Source organism: Macaca fascicularis, chromosome X, assembly GCF_037993035.2.
Source record: "Macaca fascicularis isolate 582-1 chromosome X, T2T-MFA8v1.1".
Taxonomy (NCBI): Eukaryota; Metazoa; Chordata; class Mammalia; order Primates; family Cercopithecidae; genus Macaca; species Macaca fascicularis.
Genome location: NC_088395.1, coordinates 48,433,586 through 48,452,913, shown reverse-complemented (window position 1 = coordinate 48,452,913; position 19,328 = coordinate 48,433,586). Strand labels below are relative to the sequence as shown.

Here is a 19,328-nt window from a genome sequence, read left to right as displayed (position 1 = left end):
GTTGAAGGGAAATGAGCATCGCTAATATGAACAGATTTAGAGGCTATTACTGGGTGATTTGTAAATTATCAGGAGGAAGAAGGCTAGAATTTCTGAGACTACAAGAGCCTGCCATCACTTAGAGAGAACGTGGGGTTTTTCAAGATGCAGCAATCAGCCAGGCGCAGTGGCTCACGCCTGTAATCCCAGTAGTTTGACAGGCCAAGGCGTGCAGATTGCTTGAGCCCAGGAGGTCGAGACGAGCTTGGGAAACACAGCAAACCCCCTTGTCTACAAAAAATACAAAAAATTAGCTGGGAGTGGTGGCACAGGCCTGTGATATTGCAGCACTTTGGGAGGCCAAGGTGGGCGGATCACTTGAGCCCAGGAGGTAGGAAGTTGAAACCAGCTTGGTCAATATAGCAAAACCGTGTCTACTAAACAAACAAACAAACAAACAAACAAAAATTAGCAGGGGCCAGGTGGTGAGCACCTGTAGTCTCAAGGCTGAAGCGAGAGGATTGCTTGAGCCCAGGAGGAATGATTTGAGTGAGCTTTATTTTTTTTTCCTTTTGAGACAGGGTCTCACTCTGTTGCCCAGGTTGGGGTGCAGTGACCTGATCTTGGCTCACTGCAACCTTTGCCTCCCGGGTTCAAGCGATCCACCACCTGTGGCATCCAAAAGTGCAGGGATTACCCGCGTGAGCCACCTCTCCCGCCCCAAATTTCTTAAGTTACTACAGAGTTCCTGGGGAAAATCCCATACCTGAAAATGTTGGAAACTGACAGGAAGGATTTGAGATGGCGGTCTGCCTCATATACACTCTTTATTAAAACTAGATAACAAATGCACCACTGGTGGAGGGGTGGGGGAGAGGTTCGAGGAGGGGTAGGAAGAATGGAAAGACAAAATCAGTGCATCCTTACTCTGATTTTGGAAGTATCGAAAAAGACAGAAAGTCAGAACATGCGTACTCTGAACTTAAAGTAGCTAATCCCAGGGGATGCTTTAGGTGGGAAAATCAGAGTCTCTGCCCTGGCTCCCCGCCTCCCGCCCCTTCCCGTTTGGGAAGGTTCTGTCCCTGGAGGCTGGACTGATAGACGCCACATCAGCTTCGCTTATCCTGCCTACTGTTCTGACTTCTGATTGGCCCAATGGAGTTCACTAACTGCCCTGATTGGTCCATCATCCTTGGGCAGTGACATTGCAGAATGTTGTCGCCACCTCAGCCACATTTTGTCGTGGCGTTCATTCTTTAGTGGCTTCTACATGTTGCAACTGAAAAAAACAGTCCAAGGCCCTCCAACCTCTGATTACATTTTTGAAAGGGAATCTAAGTATGGTGTGCACAATTACCATCCTTTACCTGGAGCCCTGGAGACAGGAAAATGTATTTACTTATGGGATGTGATTGTGGTGTTGGTTACATCTGCCTTGTCCAATCCTCCCGCCTCGATCCCCAAACTACATCCATGCACCACCCCGCTCCAACTAATTTTTTTTTTTTTTTTTTTTTTTAGTAGAGCCTTCTTTGCTATGTTGGCCAGGCTGGTCTAGACCTCCTGTGCCCAAGCGATCCTCCCGCCTCAGCCTCAGGACTACAGGCATGCACCGCCCTGCCCAGATTTTTTTTTTAAATTAAATTATTTATTTATTTATTTATTTAGTGGAAACTGGGTTTCACTATGTTAGCCAGGCTGGCCTTAACCTCTTAGGCTCAAGCAATCCTCCCGCCTTGGCCTCGGGACTACAGGCTCACACCACCCCGCTCCCACTGAAATTTTAAGTTTTCTAGTAGAGACAGTTTCGTTATGTTGTCAAGGCTGGTCTCGACCTCCTGGGCTCAAGCCATCCTCTTGCCTTGCTCTCTGGACTATAGGCCTGCACCACCCTGCCTATTGCTATGTTTCCCAGGCTGGTCTCAACCTCCTGGGCTCACTCAATGATTTGAACCCGGGAAGCAGAGTTTGCACTGAGCTGAGATCACACCACTGCACTCCAATCTGGGTGACAGAGCCAGACTGTCTCAAAAAAAAAAAAAAAAAAAAAAAAAAAAGAAAAAAGAGAAAGGAAAGAAAGAAAAGAAAAGAAAAGAAGAAAGATGGAAAGAAGAAAGGGAGGGAGGGAAGAAAGAAAGAAAGAAAGAAAAAAGAATGAAAGAAAGAGAGAAGGTAGGAAGGGAAAGAAGGAAGGAAGGAAAGAAAGAAAAAGAAAGAAAGAAAAAAGGAAAGAAAGAAAGAGAAAAAACTAGCTGAATCTCTGTAAGAACAGTAAGCTTTGTGGCATTTTAACTTACACTCATCCCAGCTCATGCTCCCATCTTGGTTCCGTTCATTGCTGATGAAATACAGACAGGATTGGCCAGAACTGGTAGATGGCTGGTTGTTGATTATGAAAATGTCAGACCTGATACAGTCCTCCTTGGAAAGGCCCTTTCTGGGGGCTGATAATCTGTGTCTGCCATGCTGAGGAACAATGACATAATGCTGACCATTAAGTCAGGGGAACATGGGTCCACATACTGTGGCAATCCACTAGGCTGCGAAGTGGCCATTTCAGCCCTTGAGGTTTTAGAAGAAGAAAACCTTGCTGAAAATGCAGAAAAAATGGGTATTATCTTGAGAAATGAACCCATGAAGTTACCTTCTGATGTTGTAACTGCCATCAGAGGAAAATATTTATTTATTTATTTATTTATTTATTTATTTAGAGTCAGAGGTTCACTCTGGTTGCCCAGGCTGGAGTGTAATGGCGCGATCTTGGCTCACCACAACCTCCATCTCTTCGGTTCAAGCAATTCTCCTGCCTCAGCCTCATGAGCAGCTGGGTTTACGGGCACGAGCCAGTATTCCTGGCTATTTTTGTACTTTTAGTAGAGATGGGGTTTCACCATGTTAGCCAGGCTGGTCTTGAACTCCTGACCTCAGGCTATCCACCCGCCTAGGCTTCCCAAAGTTTTGGGATTACAGGTGTGAGCCACCATGTCCGGTGCGGAAAAGAATTATTAGTCTCTAATGTTATTAAAGGAACCAAAGATTGTGCTGCTTGGAAGGTGTGTGTAAGACTTCGAGATAATGGACTTCTGGCCAAGCCCACCCATGGTGACATCATCAGGTTTCTCCTCCACTGGTGGTCAAGGAGGATGAGAGTCGAGAATCCATAGAAATCATTAACAAGACCATCTTGTCTTTCTGAGGGTAGCAGCTATTTTCAGTGGACTCTGGGAGCCAGCTGGAGACAGGTGTTCCTGTAAAAGCTTGGCTCTTAATGAGGGCATATTCCACTTCCATGTGTCTTCAAAACCTTTTTGTGGAATATATGTTTTTTTTCAGTTGATACATAATAGAACAATGTTTATGAAGCTGCTGTTTGCTTTGCAATGTAAGAAAGGGAAAGTAATGGCATACTTTCTAAGGTGAAACGCACCTACGTATACAGACAGCCTTTAAATCATGTCCTTTAGTATACTTTATATATGTTTTTATAATTTCTTTGCTGGTATATATGTTTTGTATTTGAAAAAGTTATCTCTGGGGTATTAAATAAAAGGCTTCACCTTGTAAAGTCAAATCACTGTTAGCATTGAATTTCAGGAAGGATGAATGGTTAGTCATATGTAAAACACCAATATTAAGTAAACTTCATATTGGGCCAATGCCAGAATGTATTCTATGGATGTCATTACTTTGAATTAAGAATTAGTGTTTAAAATTCCTAAATTGTTTTGAGTGTTTGATTGTAATTTGTGAAAAAAATGTTTATTTTAAATATTTCTTTAAATTTAAAATAAAGCATGTATTTCAGAAGAAAAAAGATACAGAACATGGCAAGGTGCGGTGGTTCACGCCTGTAATCTCAGCACATTGGTAGGCCAAGGTAGGCAGATCACTTGAGGTCAGGAGTTTGAGACCAGCCTGGCCAACATGGTGAAACCCTATCTCTACTAAAAATACAAAAATTAGCCAGGCGTGGTGGCACATGCCTGTATTCCCAGCTACACAGGAGTCTGAGACAGGTGAATGGCTCAAACCTGGGAGGCAGAGGTTGCAGTGAGCTGAGATCCTGCCATTGCACTCCAGCCTGGGTGACAAAGTGAGACACCATCTTGGAATGAAAAAAAAAAAAAAAAAAGGTACAGACATTTCCGTCACCACAATGCTATCCCTTGTGCTACTTGTTTTTAGTAATACCGACTCTCCTCCCATCCACCATCCCTAACCCGTGGCAACCACTAATCTGTTTTTCATTTCTACAATTTTATCTTTTCTAGAATGCTGTACAAATGAAATCTCATAGTACATAACATTTTAGAGGCTTATTTCACTCAGCATAATTCCCTAGAGATTCATCCAAGATATTAATATTTGTGTATCAATAGTTCATATTTTTGTTGCTGTTGTTGAGACAGAGTCTCACTATGTCGCCCAGGCTGGAGTGCAGTGGTGCGATCTTGCCTCACTGCAACCTCTGCCTCCCGGATTCAAGCGATTCAGGTGCCTCAGCCTCCTGAGTAGCTGGGACTACAGGTGCACACCACCAAGCCCAGCTAATTTTTGTATTATTAGTAGAGATGGGGTTTCACCATGTTGGCTATGCTGGTCTTGAACTCCTGACCTCATGATCTGCCTGTCTTGGCCTCCCAAAGTACTGGGATTACAGGCGTAAGCCACCGTGCATGACCAATATTTCATTTTTATTACTGAGTAGTATTCCATGGGATGGATGTACCACAGCTTGACCATTCACTTATTGTAGGACATATGGATTATTTCCAGCTATTGGCTATTACAAGTAAAGCTACTATGAATAATTATGTACAAATTTCTGGATGGGGATAAATTTTAACTTCTCTGAAGTGTAATTGTTGAATTGTAAGGTCATTGCATGTTTAGTTGTATAAGAAACTACCAAACTGCTTTCCAGAGTGGCTGTAAGATTTTACCTTCCCAGCCGCATTTTACAAAATGTCCAGTTTCTCTGCATCCTTGTCACTATTTGGTGTTGTCAGTACATCTTTTATTTGAGCTGTTGTAATAAGGGTGTAGTGATACCTCATCATGGTCTTAATTTGCATCTAGTGAAGCAAATGAATGTTGAACATCTTTTCATATACTTCTTTGCTTATTTCCTCTTCAGTGAAATGTATGTTCATATCTTTTCATAATTTTCTAATTGGATTATTTGTTTGTTTGCTTTCATCCATGTTTTGTTTTGTTTTTGAAACAGAGTCTTGCTGTGTTACCCAGGCTGGAATGCAGTGGCATGATCTTGGCTCATTCCAACCTCTGCTTCCCAGGTTCAAGCGATTCTCATGCCTCAGCCTCCCGCATAGCTGGGATTACAGGCGCGACCCATCATGCCTGTTTAATTTTTGTGTTTTCAGTAGAGATGGGTTTTGCCATGTTGCCTGGGCTGGTCTCGAACTCCTGGCCTCAAGGGATCTACGCTTTGTCCACCTCGAACTCCAAAGTGCTGGGATTTCAAGCGTGAGCCACCACGCGCAGCCTACCGGTGAGTTTTGAGAGTACTATACATACCAGTTATATATTCTGGATGTGAGTCCTCTGTTGGATATGTGGTTTGCAAGCATTTTCTCCCAGTTTATACCCTGTTTTTTCATCCTTTTAACACAGTTTCTACAGAGCCAAAGTTTTAAATTGGATGAAATCTAATTTATTTTTTTTCCTTATGGATTATGTTGTTTGAACCGTTCACTGTGCCCTAGATCTTAGACATTTCTCCTATGTTTTCTTGTGAAAGTTTTTTCAGTTTTATATTTTACATTTAAATCTATGATTCACTGGGTGTTGGGGTTTTTTTCTTCTGTATAAAGGTTTTTTTTTTTTCTTTCTTTCTTTTTTGCCTATGGATATGCAACTGCTCCAGCGCCACTTGTTAAGCAGGCGATCCTTCCTTCTTTTTGTCTCTTTGTAAAAAATCAGTGTGGGGCTATTTCTACGTTCTTTTCTAGGTTCTCTATTTTGTTCCAGTGATCTACGTGTCTATTCTTCTCACAATACTACAGTCTTGATTCCTGTAGCTGTATAAGAATTATTCAAATATGGTAGAGCCATTCCTCCCACCTTATTCTTCTTTTTCAAAATTTGTCTTAGCTACATATATATATTTTGAGATGGAGTCTCACTGTAGTCGTCCAAGTTGGAGCTCAGTGGGGTGATCCCGGCTCACTTCTATCTCCGCCTCCTGTGTTCAAGGGATCCTCCTGTCTCAGCCTCCTGAGTAACTGGGATTACAGGCATGTGCCATCACACCCGGCTAATTTTTGTATTTTTAGTAGACACGGGGTTTCACCATGTTAGCCATGCTGGTCTCAAACTCCTGACCTCAAGCGGTCCGCTCATCTCAGCCTTCCAAAGCGGTGGGATTACAGGCATGAGCCACCGCGTCCAGCATTGTCTTAGCTATTGCCAATTTGTTACAGCAACAATACAAAATGAATACACATAGAAACAGATTAGTGAAACAAAACAGAAAATCAAGAAAGAGACTAATTTATGTGCAGACTTCAGCATGCATTTCCAAACAGTGGGCAAAAGGTGGGTTGTATAATAAATTATTGCTTGACAAGTGTCTATCCATTTGAAAAAATAAAGATTAAATCCTCACTTTAAACCACATAAAATAGTAAATTCTAAAAATTCAGTGTGAAAACATGAAATCATAAAGAACTACATGAAAATTTAGGAAAATATTATAGTGTAAGACATCTTGAGTTGGCATAGGCACTTCCTGACATTACACCAAGGCTACAAACAATGAATCTGACATAAAGATGTAAAAGTTAAACTATCATCTAAGTCAAAAGACACCATAAACAACTGTTTAAAAAGGCAAATTTGGGGGAAAATGGTGAAGGATCCGCAATAAATTAAAAGTAACCATCTCTAATATACAACAGAGCTTTTGCATATCAGTAAGAGAAACTGGAACAACCTAGTGAAAAAAATGTGTTCAGACATGGCACTTCTTCACCGTATAGCAGAAAAGGACTATGCAATAGAAAGTACGAAAGAAAAATAATAAAGGAAATGGAGAATAGATCCCAGAAGTTTCAATGTTCATCCAAGAGAAGTTCCAGAGATAGAGAATAGAAAGACCGGGCCAGGGGCAGTGGCTCACGCCTGTAATCCCAGCACTTTGGGAGGCAGGCACATCACCTGAGGTGAGGATTAGAGACCAGCCTGGCCAACATGGTGAAACCCCATCTCTACTGAAAATACAAAAATTGGCCCGGTGGGGTGGTAGGCGCCTGAAATCCCAGCTACTAGGGACACTGAGGCAGGAGAATCACATGAACTCCTGAGGCGGAGATTGCAGTGAGCTGAGGTTGTGCCACTGCACTCCAGCCTGGGTGACAGAGCAAAACTCCGTCAAAAAAAAAAAAAAAAAAAAGAAAGAAAAGAAAAGAATAGAAAGACTGGAGAGAAGGCAGTACTTGAAGAAATAATGCTCTAGAATTTTCTCAACTAAACAAAGACATGAATCTTCACCTGAAAAGAGCCACCTAGTTCTGAGTATGATTAACACACATGTGCACACACACACATGGGTGTACCCCCGCCCCCCCCACCCCCACACACCGTAGGAGTAAAATTTCTAGGAGAAAGATAAAATCCTGAAAGGTCCCAGAGAAAAAGAGAAGAGAAAATGCAATGGAGAAGTTTTTCAAGGAGCTGATTAAAGATAACTTTGGGCCGGGCGCAGTGGCTCATGCCTGTAGTACCAGCATTTGGGAGGCTGAGACGGGAGGATTGCTTGAGCTTAGGAGTTCGAGACCAGCCTGGCCAACAAGGCGAAACCCATCTCTACAAAAAATACAAGTAGCCAGATGTGGTGCCACATGCCTGTAGTCCCAGCTAATTGAGAGGTTGAGGCAGGAGAATCGCTTGAGTCCAGGACGTGGAGATTGCAGTGAGCTGAGATGGTGCCACTGCATTCCAGCCTGGGTGACAGAGCCAGACACTGTCTCAAAACAAAACAAAACAAAAACAAACAAACACAAAAAGGTGAACCTAGATATCTGTATACAGCCAGGATAATCCAGAATGAAGGAAAAAATATTCAGAAAATTCACGACACATATACCCTTCAGAAATCATTATTGGTATACAGTTCTATCAGAAGGAAAAACTAAATTTAGGAGAAAGGAGGTGATTTCAATAAGCAATGGTGAGGAGAAAAATAGTAAAATGTATCGAAAAGTGTAAACTTTAGACTGTAAATTTAAAAAATTGCAGTCTTGAACTAAAATTCCCAGTATTATAAGCTTCAAAGATGGGAGGAGGGACAAGAAAGAAAAGAGAAGTTCTTTTGGTGTTCAAGGAACACCAACATGGCAAAACCCCATCTCTACTAAAAATATAAAATTAGTTGGGCGTGGTGGTGCACACCTGTAACCCCAGCTACTCAAGAGGCTGGGGCAGGAGAATCACATGAACCTGGGAGGCGGAGGTTGCAGTAAGCTGAGATCACACCATTGCACTCCAGCCTGGGCAACAACAGTGAAACTCCGTCTAAAAAAAATAAATAAAAAAAGGCCGGAGGTGGGGGCTTATGCCTGTAATCCCAGCACTTTGGAAGGTCAAGGCAGGAGGATCACCTGAGGTCAGGAGTTCAAGAACAGCCTGGCCAATAAGAGTGAAACTCTGTAAAAAAAAAAAAAAAAAAAAAAAAAAAGGAAGGACAGGCACCGTGGCTCACGCCTATAATCCCAGCACTTTGGGAGTCTTAGGCGAGTGGATCACCTGAGGTCAGGAGTTCGAGACCAGCCCGCCAACATGGTGAAACCCTGTCTCTACTAAAAATACAAAAATTAGCCTGGCATAGTGTCACAGGCCTGTGGTTCCAGCTATTCAAGGGGCTGAGGTAGAATTGCTTGGACTCGGGAGACAGAGGTTCAGTAAGCCAAGATCGTGCCACTGCACTCCAGCCTGGGCAACAGAGGAAGACTGTCTCAAATAAACGAAGAAATGAATAAATAAATAAAAAGAAAACCTATTGGATATGAAAACATTAACTGCTCAAATAAATAATTCAGTGGAATAGTTGGATGTTAAAATTGATATAGCTGAAAAAGCAATTACTGAGCTAAGGAAATGCATCTAAAGAATTCATAAAAGTAATCAGTAATGGATAGAGAAGAAGTAAATGAAGGAAAAGTTAATTAATAGGGAGGATAGAAGAACAAATGTCAGAACACATCTAATAGTAGCCTTATAACAAGAAAATATAGTCATTAAAAAGGAGAGTATATTTAAGTAATGAATGAGAATTTCTCAGATTTAGAAAAATGGCTTAAGAATTAAAGGTGTTATAGTACACACACACAGGAACAGTGAAATGTAAAATTGTGAAAGACAAGGAAAAAATATTTTTAAAATGATCAGTGAGAAATAGCAGGTTACTTACAGAGGAAAAATAATTAAACTGACATTGGATCTCTCGAACACCACACTGGAGGCAAGGATACAATGGTGTAATAACTCCAAACTGTTGAAAGAAAGGATTTTTTTTTTTTTTTTTCTGAGACAGAGTTTCGCTTTGTCACCAAGGCTGGAGTGCAGTGGCATGATCTTGGCTCACTGCAACCTATGCCTCCTGGGTTCAAGCAAATCTCCTGCCTCAGCCTCCTGAGTAGCTGGGGCTACAGGCACACACCACCACACCTGGCTAATTTTTATACTTTTAGTAGAGACAAGGTTTCGCCATGTTGGCCAGGCTGGTCTAGAATTCCTGACCTCAGGTGATCTGCCCACCTCGGCCTCCCAAAGTGCTGGGATTACATGCGTAAGCCACTGAACCAGACGACAGAAAGGAATTTTGATATCAGGTGGAGTAAAGACAATGTCAGGCATGTAAGACTTCAGGAGATTGAAGACACAGGGAAATGTTAAAGCAAACAAGTATTTATTGCACTTATTAAAGACTGTAAGGAAGGGTCAACTGCAGTGGCTAATGCCTATAATCCTAGCACATTGGGAGCCCGAAGCAAGAGGATTGGTTGAGCCCAGGAGTTCATGACCAGCGTGGGCAACATGGTGGAACCCCGTCTCTAGAAATAATACAAAAATTAGCCGGGCACATCAAGTTCCTGGGTCTGTAGAGAATTAAACAACAACAACAACAACAACAAAAATAGCTGGATTTGGTGGTGCGTACCTGTAGTCCCAGCTAGTCGGGAGGCTGTGGCAGGAAGTTTGGTTGGGCCTGGAGTTTGAGGCTGCAGTGAGCTAGGATTGGGTCACTGCACTCCAGCCTGAGTGACAGAGTGAGACTTTGTCTCTGAAAATAGAGAAAAGATCATAAGGACGATTTTACTCAGAGCGGGGACTACTGTGATAGGTACAGGGACCACTGCAATGGGGTCTTGTGCTGGGAGAGTGATATTGGGATCGACTTCAACTCCACCAAGGACAAGTGGGGATTTGTAGTCAGGGAGTAGGAGCGGGGGGTCAGAAGATGGGAAATTACTTGGAGGAAACCTCAGGGGCAGGGGGATCCTGGCTAAACTGACTTGACAGGATTTTTGCTGAAACAGGTTAAATGGGCAGAGTCCCTGGATGAAGGACGGAGCCTGAGGTTGGGACCTAGTCAGAAACAGGACTCAGAGGAGCCTGACTCAAGTTTGGTAAAAGGAGAGCGTCTGTCTGAAAGCATAAGCAATAAAGTCAACAGCAGTAAAATGAGTGGATCACAAAGGATAATTTTTGTGTATTGCTAAGCAGGACTCTGCTTTAACCATTGTGAAAGTTTATTATGTGAATTGAGTCGTTCTTTTTTTTTTTTTTTTTTAGATGAAGTCTCACTGTGTCATCCAGACTGAAGTGCAGTGCGTGATCTTGGCTCACTGAAACCTCAGCTTTCTGGGTTGAAACGATTCTTCTGCCTCAGCCTCCTGAGTAGCTGGGACTATAGTCACGCGCCACCACACCCCACTAATTTTGTTTTTTTGCTAGAGACAGGGTTTTTGCCATGTTTACCAGGCTGGTCTTGAATTCCTGACCTCAAGCCATCTGCCCCCCTTGGCCTCCCAAAGTGTTGGGATTACAGGCGTGCTCCACCACAACCCACCTGAATTGACTCAATTCTTGACATACACAACTATGTCAGAGTTGGGTGGCCAGGGGAAAAAGCACTCAGGGCACATTGCACCTGCTCCAAGAAGTGAATTTTCCACAAGGCTGGTGGCTGAAATGGCCTACTGCCATCCTAAGACCACTTTTACTGTGTAACTGCTGAAACAACCTGCAATGACTCTAAGGCTCGTTTTACCTATTGTCCGCACTCACCAATCACAGCTTGCCAGCTCCCGAAAGCTTCTCTGGTGCCAATGGACTTGCTTTAAAAAATATAGGTAACATTTCTGTTTCTAATAAAACTCTCAACTTTCTCTTTGTTCTTTGGACACACCAAAGACCAGCCAGTTTGTGTGTATGCCTCAGATTATGATTTTATGATTCTGAAAGAAAATGTTTAGAGATTCATGGCCGGGCATGGTGGCTCACGCCTGTAATCCCAGCCCTTTGGGAGGTCGAGGCTGGCGGATTGCTTGAGCCCAGGGGGTCGTGACCAGCCTGGACAACGTGGTGAAACCCTGTCTCTACAAAAAATACAAAAAATTAGCTGGATGTGGTGTTGCATGTCTGTAATCCCAGCTATTCCAGAGGCTGAGTAGGGGAGGTAGAGGTTGCAGTGAGGCGAGATTGTGCCCCTGCACGTCAGGGTGGGTGACAGAGCGAGACCCTGTCTTAAAACAAAAGAACCCCATAATATAACATCCTTGATATTGTAGTTATGAAAAGAGATTCATCTCCATAGTCTTTGACTTTGATATTTGTGGTGTCAGAAATGGGATCTGAAGCTGACTCACCTTGGAGACATCAATGACCTCTGGAACTATGGCATGAGGTCTGCACACTTGGCCCCCTTGAGCTTTTGCTTTTCTGGTTGCTTCTTTCCCCCGTGGTGTGTGTTTCTTGGATCAAACTGCCATTTTCTGGGTGGTTGAGTTCAGTTTTATTTGGGAATTTGTTAGGAAGGGTCTTTCTCTTCCTCCTGGTTATGAAACCTCCTCTTTTCTTTTCCTTTCTTTTCTTTTCTTGTCTCTTTTTCTCTTTTCTTCTTTTTTTTTGAGACAGTGTTTCACTCTGTTGCCCAGGCTGCAGTGTAGTGGTGTGATCTGGGCTCACTGCAACCTTCACCTCCAGGCTCAACTGATTCTCGTGCATCGTCCTCCTGAGTAACTGGAATTACAGGCGTGCGCCACTACGCCTGGATAATTTTTATAGTTTTTAGTAGAGATATGGTTTCACCCAGTGAGCCAGGCTGGTCTTGAACTCCTGACCTCAAGTGATCTGCCCATCTCGGCCTCCCAAAGTGCTGGAATTATAGTCGTGAGCCAACACGCCCAGCCAACTGGCTTTGCTTAATATGTCAGTTTTCATAAGTAATCTAAGTATGATTGTTAAAATGAATAAATGAGGTAAATGTGAGATACATGTTTATAAAGTGAACTTTTCATGTAATTTGAAATGTTTTTTCTCTTGCTCTTACCATATGAAGATGAAATATTAAAGTTATGTTATGTCAGATTAAGTAATAGGTACTCACTAAATGCCAGGATCATTTCCAACTAAGAAAATAACAGATACAAATCGCTGAACATAAGTACAAGTTTGTTCTTGGCCCTTAAGTTTTATAAAAGACAAAACGTATTTGGATCTATTAATAAAATACCCTGTTCCACATTGAAAATTGTTCTATAAAAATATTTTTAAAGATTATAAAATATATATTCATGAGATGTTAATATGTAACAATTCCCAACTACTTCCTAGGTTTTTACTAAAAATTAAGGTTACTAAAAATTAAAAGTTCTTTGTATATATAATTCTATATACAAAATGTAAAAAAATAATTTTTATATGACAAAATTTTGTGTGGTCTGAGTGACAATACGCTTTTTTCCTAAAATAAAATGATTGGTTGTTTTAATATAAAAAATAGTCTATGGCCATACCACCCAGAATGTGCCAAATCTTGTCTAATCTCAGAAGTTAAATAGGGTCGGGCTTGGTTAGTACTTGGAATGGAGTCCAATATAAAAATGAAAATTTATACGGCTAAGACTGGGGGTAAAAAAATGACAGAATGTCGACCGGGCGCGGTGGCTCACGCCTGTTATCCCAGCACTTTGGGAGGCCGAGGCGGGCGGAACACAAGGTCAGGAGATCGAGACCATCCTGGCTAACATGGTGAAACCCCGTCTCTACTAAAAATACAAAAAATTAGCCGGGTGTGGTGGCGGGCGCCTGTGGTCCCAGCTACTTGGGAGGCTGAGGCAGGAGAATGGCGTGGGTCTGGGAGGTGGAGCTTGCAGTGAACCGAGATCGAGCCACTGCACTCCAGCCTGGGCGACAGAGTGAGACTTCGTCTCAAAAAAAAAAAAAAAAAAAAAATGACAGAATGTCTAGGCAAGTTGCTGAGGGTTTATGAAGGATGAGCCTTGGGAAGGAAGTCTTATATATGATGAGATAGGTTGGGATGGAAAAGAAATTGTTTATCAGTTTTTCTAAAAATTGAACATTAGTGTCAAGGGTGCACTGAAGCAGGGCGAGTCTGCTCCTCTCTGTTTGAGATAGGTTTTCTTAACATGTTGATCTGTTTTTCTTTACCTTTTCAATAATCAGTCTATAACAACAGAGATTTCGCATTTTAAGAAAGGTTCTTAACTGTGTTTATTAAGTTTTTGTTTTTGTTTTCTAAGATGGAGTCTCGTTCTGTCGCCCAGGCTGGAGTGCAGTGGTGCGATCTAGCCAGTGCAGTGAGCTAGGTTGCTCACTGCAACCTCCACCTCCTGGGTTCAAGCGATTCTCCTATCTCAGCCTCCCAAGTAGCTGGGATTACAGGAGCCCACCACCATGACTGGCTTACTTTTGTATTTTCAGTAGAGACGGGGTTTCACCATGTTGGCCAGGCTGGTGTCCAACTCATGACCTCAAGTGATCTGCCTGCCTTGGCATCCCAAAGTGCTGGGATTACAGGCGTAAGCCAACGCACCCAGCTGTCATTAGCAATAGTATAATAAATTTAGTTTGTACAATAGTTTTGATCCAAGATCCGAAGCCTAAGGGCCGTCAGCTGAACAAATCAAAAGACTGTGGGGAAAGTGAATGAGACCTCTTATAGTCTTTGAGTAGCATTTCAGGACTGGGTTGAATTAAAGCAGAGTGCCAACTCTATAAAAGGGAGCACTAGGTGAAGTAAAGGATTTGGGGATCAGGTTCTGTCAAGTGAAAAATGTAGACATTAAGCAGGTAAGAGTCTCATTATGATATGAAGACTTATTCTGGTGTCTTGGGAAAAGCTGTCTACAGTGTGGACACATCAACTTCTCATCCTGATTTGTTGTTGGAATGTCTCTGCTTATGGCATTGGACAGTTTGGTGAACTTTTTGTGTGGTGCATACGTCAGGCATGAGACTTGTTCCTTAAAATTTATACAGTTTTATCTTATAGGACTTGTAAAGCAAAAATAAAATCCTAAACCCCTGCGTCCCTGCAACCATCTGAGTGGACTTCTTCCTCAGCCAGGGCTCTTTTAAAATTTAGCCTGAGAGATGGTTTCAGGCCATGACAGGAAGTGGGGGTCAGACATGCCTCATTATACCTCTCTGGCATCAACATCAACACAGACTTGAAGTCTGATAAGAAACATATTATGGCCGGGCGTGGTGGCTCACAACTGTAATCCTAGCACTTTGGGAGGCTGAGGCAGGGGGATCACCTGAGGTCAGGAGTTTCAGACCAGCCTGACCAATATGGTGACACCCTATCTCTACTAAAAATACAAAAATTAGCTGGATGCAGTGGCAGGCGCCTGTAATCCCAGCTACTCAGGAGGCTGAGACAGGAGAATCACTTGAACCTGGGAGGCAGAGGTTGCAGTGAGCTGAGGTCACACCACTGCATTCTGGCTTGGGCAACAGAGCGAGACACCATCTGAAGAAAAAAAAAAAAGAAACATGTTAACAACCTGTTCTCTCTGTAGCCTAGTACCTGAAGGCTTCCTCTGCAAGGAAGAACTTGGGGCTCTGCAATCCTCTATCTTAACCCTGGCATTCCTTTCTGTTGATCCTAGGGTTTTGTTTTGTTTTGTTTTGAGACGGAGTCTGTCTCTTTCGCCCAGGCTGGAGTGCAATGGCGTGATCTCCGCTCACTGCAACCTCCGTCTTCCAGGTTCAAGCAATTCTCATGCCTCGGAGTAGCTGCGACCACAGGCACAGGCCACCGCACACAGTTAATTTTTTGTCCTTTCAATTGAGATGGGGTTTTACCATGTTGCTCAGGCTGGTCTTGAACTCCTGGCCTCAAGTGATCTCCCTGCCTCAGCCTCCCAAAGTGCTGGGATTCCAGGTGTGAGCCAACACGCCAGGCCTATAATTAGGTTTCTGATTGCTTAGGAAACTGAGCTTTGGAAGGGTTATGTTTTTAAGTCCACGTAACTTTCTGTATTGTTGTTGAAGTCTGTTGACTATCAATCTGGTTACATGAGTGACTATTTTCTTTTTTCCCTTTTTCTTTTCCTTCTTTTAGAATTTATTTTTGGCCTGTGACACAGCACTCAGGAGGTCCTGAGAACATGTGCCCCTAAACGAGTGACTATTATTTCACAGTGACCCGTGATCCTGTTTTGAACAAATGTTTTGAGCCTTTAAACATCTTTGACAAACTTCCCCCAAATCAAATTCTGTTTTAATTTATCTGTTGCTGTTGAACAAACTAATCAAATTCTAATTTAAGTCTTTTTAACCTGAAATTGACTTTGAGATTTACCAGTGAGGCCCCTGGAGAGCCTCAAAGAATGTGTCTCTCATTAGGCTTATTTGATATGCTAGATTATATGAAAAGCAATGTCAAATAATAAAATAATACTAATTGCTGTTTACACTTATGTAGATATGATATTGACGTTAATGTTATATGTTTACACTTACATAGATATGTTATTGATGTTAATGTTTATATGATCTGAAGATCATATAAAATTTACAGAGGTCTGATGATCCTGATGTGATGCTATCAGTCATGATTCTGGTTGTTATCTTAAAATGCTCTATATAATAGAAATATCTGAACTTTCATGTCAAATATTGAACTTTCATCAGATTTTAATCATCACTATTCTAAGTTTTTTCATCTACAGTGCTGATTCTTCTCTAAAAGCATCTAGAATCAGATTCATTAAAAAGATTCTAACAAGTACTGTTGAATATAGATTTCTAATATCTTTCAGATCAATGAACTAAATAATTTTTTTTCAAAACTCTAACAGAAACTGATAGGTTCATGCAACTGATCATCAAGATCAAGCAGAACAAAAATTAATTACATGAAGCTAAATAACTGATAAAGTTAATGTATTTTTGACCTTTTTTAAAAACTTTATTTGTTTGTTGGCTGGGTGCGGTGGCTCATAGCTGTAATCCCAGCACTTTGGGAGGCTGAGACAAGAGAATCCCATGAGTGCAGGAGTTCAAGACCGACCTGGGAAACATAGGAGACCCAGTTTCTAAAAAAAATTAAGACAATAAAAACTTTCTTTTTAATTAAATGTTTTGTTTTCCACATATAAGAAAATTTTCTGGTGGGGTGGGGTTGCTCACTTTGGAAAGCGAAGGAGGGAGGATCGCTTGAGCCTAGGAGTTCAAGACCGTTCTGGGCAACATGGCAAAACCCTGCCTCTACAAAAAATACAAAAAAAATTAACTGGGCAAGGTGGCACACGCCTGTGGTCCCAGCAACTTGGGAGGCCGAGGTGGGATGATCAGTTGAGCCAGGAGGCAGCAATTGCAGGGAGCCGTGTTTGCACCACTGCACTCCAACCTGTGCAACAGAGCACAACCCTTTCTCAAAAAGATGAAAAAAAAAGAGAAAATTTTCTCTGTTAAAGTATCTATAGTTTATAACAATTTGGTTAAGTATACTTTTGTAAACTAAGATGGAAATGTTTGCTTTTTCTTTCTACTGGATTCCTCCAGAATTCGAAAACCATTTGTAAATATTCTTATGGCAATATGGTTATTTACACAGGTCCAGTAAAAACCTGCTCTTGGTGACTCATTCAACTCCAACATGGCAAAAATCTCCAGCCCTACAGAGACACAGCAGTGCATCGATTCCCCAATTTCTGTTTTCCAGAAATAGGCTGGAAAGGATGGTTACAACAGCATTCACCCCAAGATGGAGTTCCCAAGCTTCATGAATACGGAACTAGCTGCCTTCACAAAGAACCAGAAGCGCCCCAGTGTCCTTGAACACATGGTGAAGAGACTGGATCTCACTAGTGATGGGCAGTTAGATTTCCAAGAATTTCTGCATCTGATGGATGGCATGACTGTGGCTTACCGTGACTCTTCTCTCAAGGCTGCCCATTTCAAGAAGCGGATCTGAGGATCCCTTGGGCCTGGTTTCCAAGCCACCCCCTTTCCTTGCAGCCTTGCCATCACCATCTCCTCACAGCCCACACGTCCCCTGGGCCCAGCACACCTACCACCTCATGCAGGCCCTGCATGCAGGTAGTAATAAAACCATACTTCTCTTCTCTTTTCCTTTATTTATTTATTTTTTTGAGATGGGGGTCTCATTATGTTGGCCAGGCTGGTTTTGAACTCCTGGGCTCAAGTGGCCTCCCAAAGTTCTGGGAATACAGGTGTGAGGCATTGAACCTGGCCCCCCCCTTTTTTTTTAGGCACACACACACACACACACACACACACACACACAAAACCACCAAAAAAGCAACAACAACAACAACAAAACACCTCTGCTCTCTCTTTATAGAGGGATACAACTGAAAACATTGGTTATAGGGCTGGGCAAAGTGGCTTGCGCCTGTAATCCCAGCACTTTGGGAGGCTGAGGCAAGTGGATCACCTGCAGTTGGGAGTTTGAGACCAACCTGGGCAACATGGTGAAACCACATGTCTACTAAAAATACAAAGTTAGCCAGGCTTGGTGGCACACGCCTGTAATCCTGCCTACTCAGGAAGCTGAGGCAGGAGAATTGGTTGAACCCAAGAGGCGGAGGCTGCAGTGAGCTGAGATCTCACCACTGCACATCAGCCTGGGCGACAGATCAAGACCCTGTCTCAAAAAGAAAAAAAAATGAAACATTGGTTATATTACCAAGGCTTTCATCAAAATGCAAGGAATGGCTAACTTCAAGTATTTTTAGCTTTACAGTGAGTAAATAAAAACGGTCACTTTCTGGCAGGCCCAGGAACCTTGAGAATGTAGGTGAAATCTAGAGTCTGCCTTGGTTTCACTTTCTGTCCTCAAGAGGTTTTTAAATCTGAGATTCCTAAGTGATCAATATATAGAGAAAAATTACGTTGCTAAAGAAAAGTTCTAATAGACCAGTTATTAGATTGTGGCTGTCTGCATTGTTTCGAGGTCTTGGTTTTTTGTTTGTTTGTATTTGAGACGGAATCTCTCTGTCACCAGGCTGGAGTGCAGTGGCGCGATCTTGGCTCACTGCAACCTGCACCTCCCCTGTTTAAGCGATTCTCCTGCCTCAGCCTCCAGAGTAGCTGGGACTACAGGCGCACGCCACCATGCCCAGGTAATTTTTGTATTTTTAGTAGAAATGGGGTTTCACCATGTTGGCCAGGATGGTCTTGATCTCTTGACCTCATGATCCACTCACCTCAGCCTCCGAAAGTACTGGGATTACAGGCATGAGCCACTGCGCCCAGTCGAGTTCTTGTTATCTACATATAGAATGGACTAATTCCAACCTTTCCCCATAAAATTACTAAAAACAGATTCTGCTCCATTCCTGAAGTCTGCTGATGAAAAGAGTTAAACTCTGGAAAACATTTGAAGAGATTTATTCTGAGCCAAATAGGAGTGACCATGGGCCATGACGCAGCCTCAGGAGGTCCTGAGTTGCCCAAGGAGGTTGGGGTGCAGCTTGGTTTTATACATTTTATGGAGACTCAATCAAATACATTTAAGAAATACATTGGTTTGGTTCAGAAAGGCAGGACAACTCAAAGCAGGGGCTTCCAGCTTGTGGGTAGATTTAAACATTTTCTGCTTGACAATTGGTTAGATTTATCTAAAAACTTGGGATGAGCCAGGCATGGTGGCTCACGCCTATAATCCCAGCACTTTGGGAGGCCAAGGTAGGCAGATCACCTGAGGTCAGGAGTTTGAGCCTAGCCTGCCCAACATGGTGAAACCTGGTCTCTATGAAAAATACAAAAAAATTAGCCAGATGTGGTGGCAGGTGCCTGTAATCGCAGCTACTCTGGAAGCTGAGGCA

At 42.5% G+C, this 19,328-nt stretch overlaps 2 pseudogenes; both read left to right on the top strand.

The window, feature by feature from the left end:
• The first annotated feature begins 877 nt into the window (after nt 1-877).
• On the top strand, nt 878-3,175 carry LOC102120500 (ornithine aminotransferase, mitochondrial pseudogene; annotated as a pseudogene).
• A 13,959-nt stretch (nt 3,176-17,134) lies between these two features.
• Nucleotides 17,135-17,452, top strand: LOC102120115 (protein S100-A11 pseudogene; annotated as a pseudogene).
• The last annotated feature ends 1,876 nt before the right edge of the window (nt 17,453-19,328 follow it).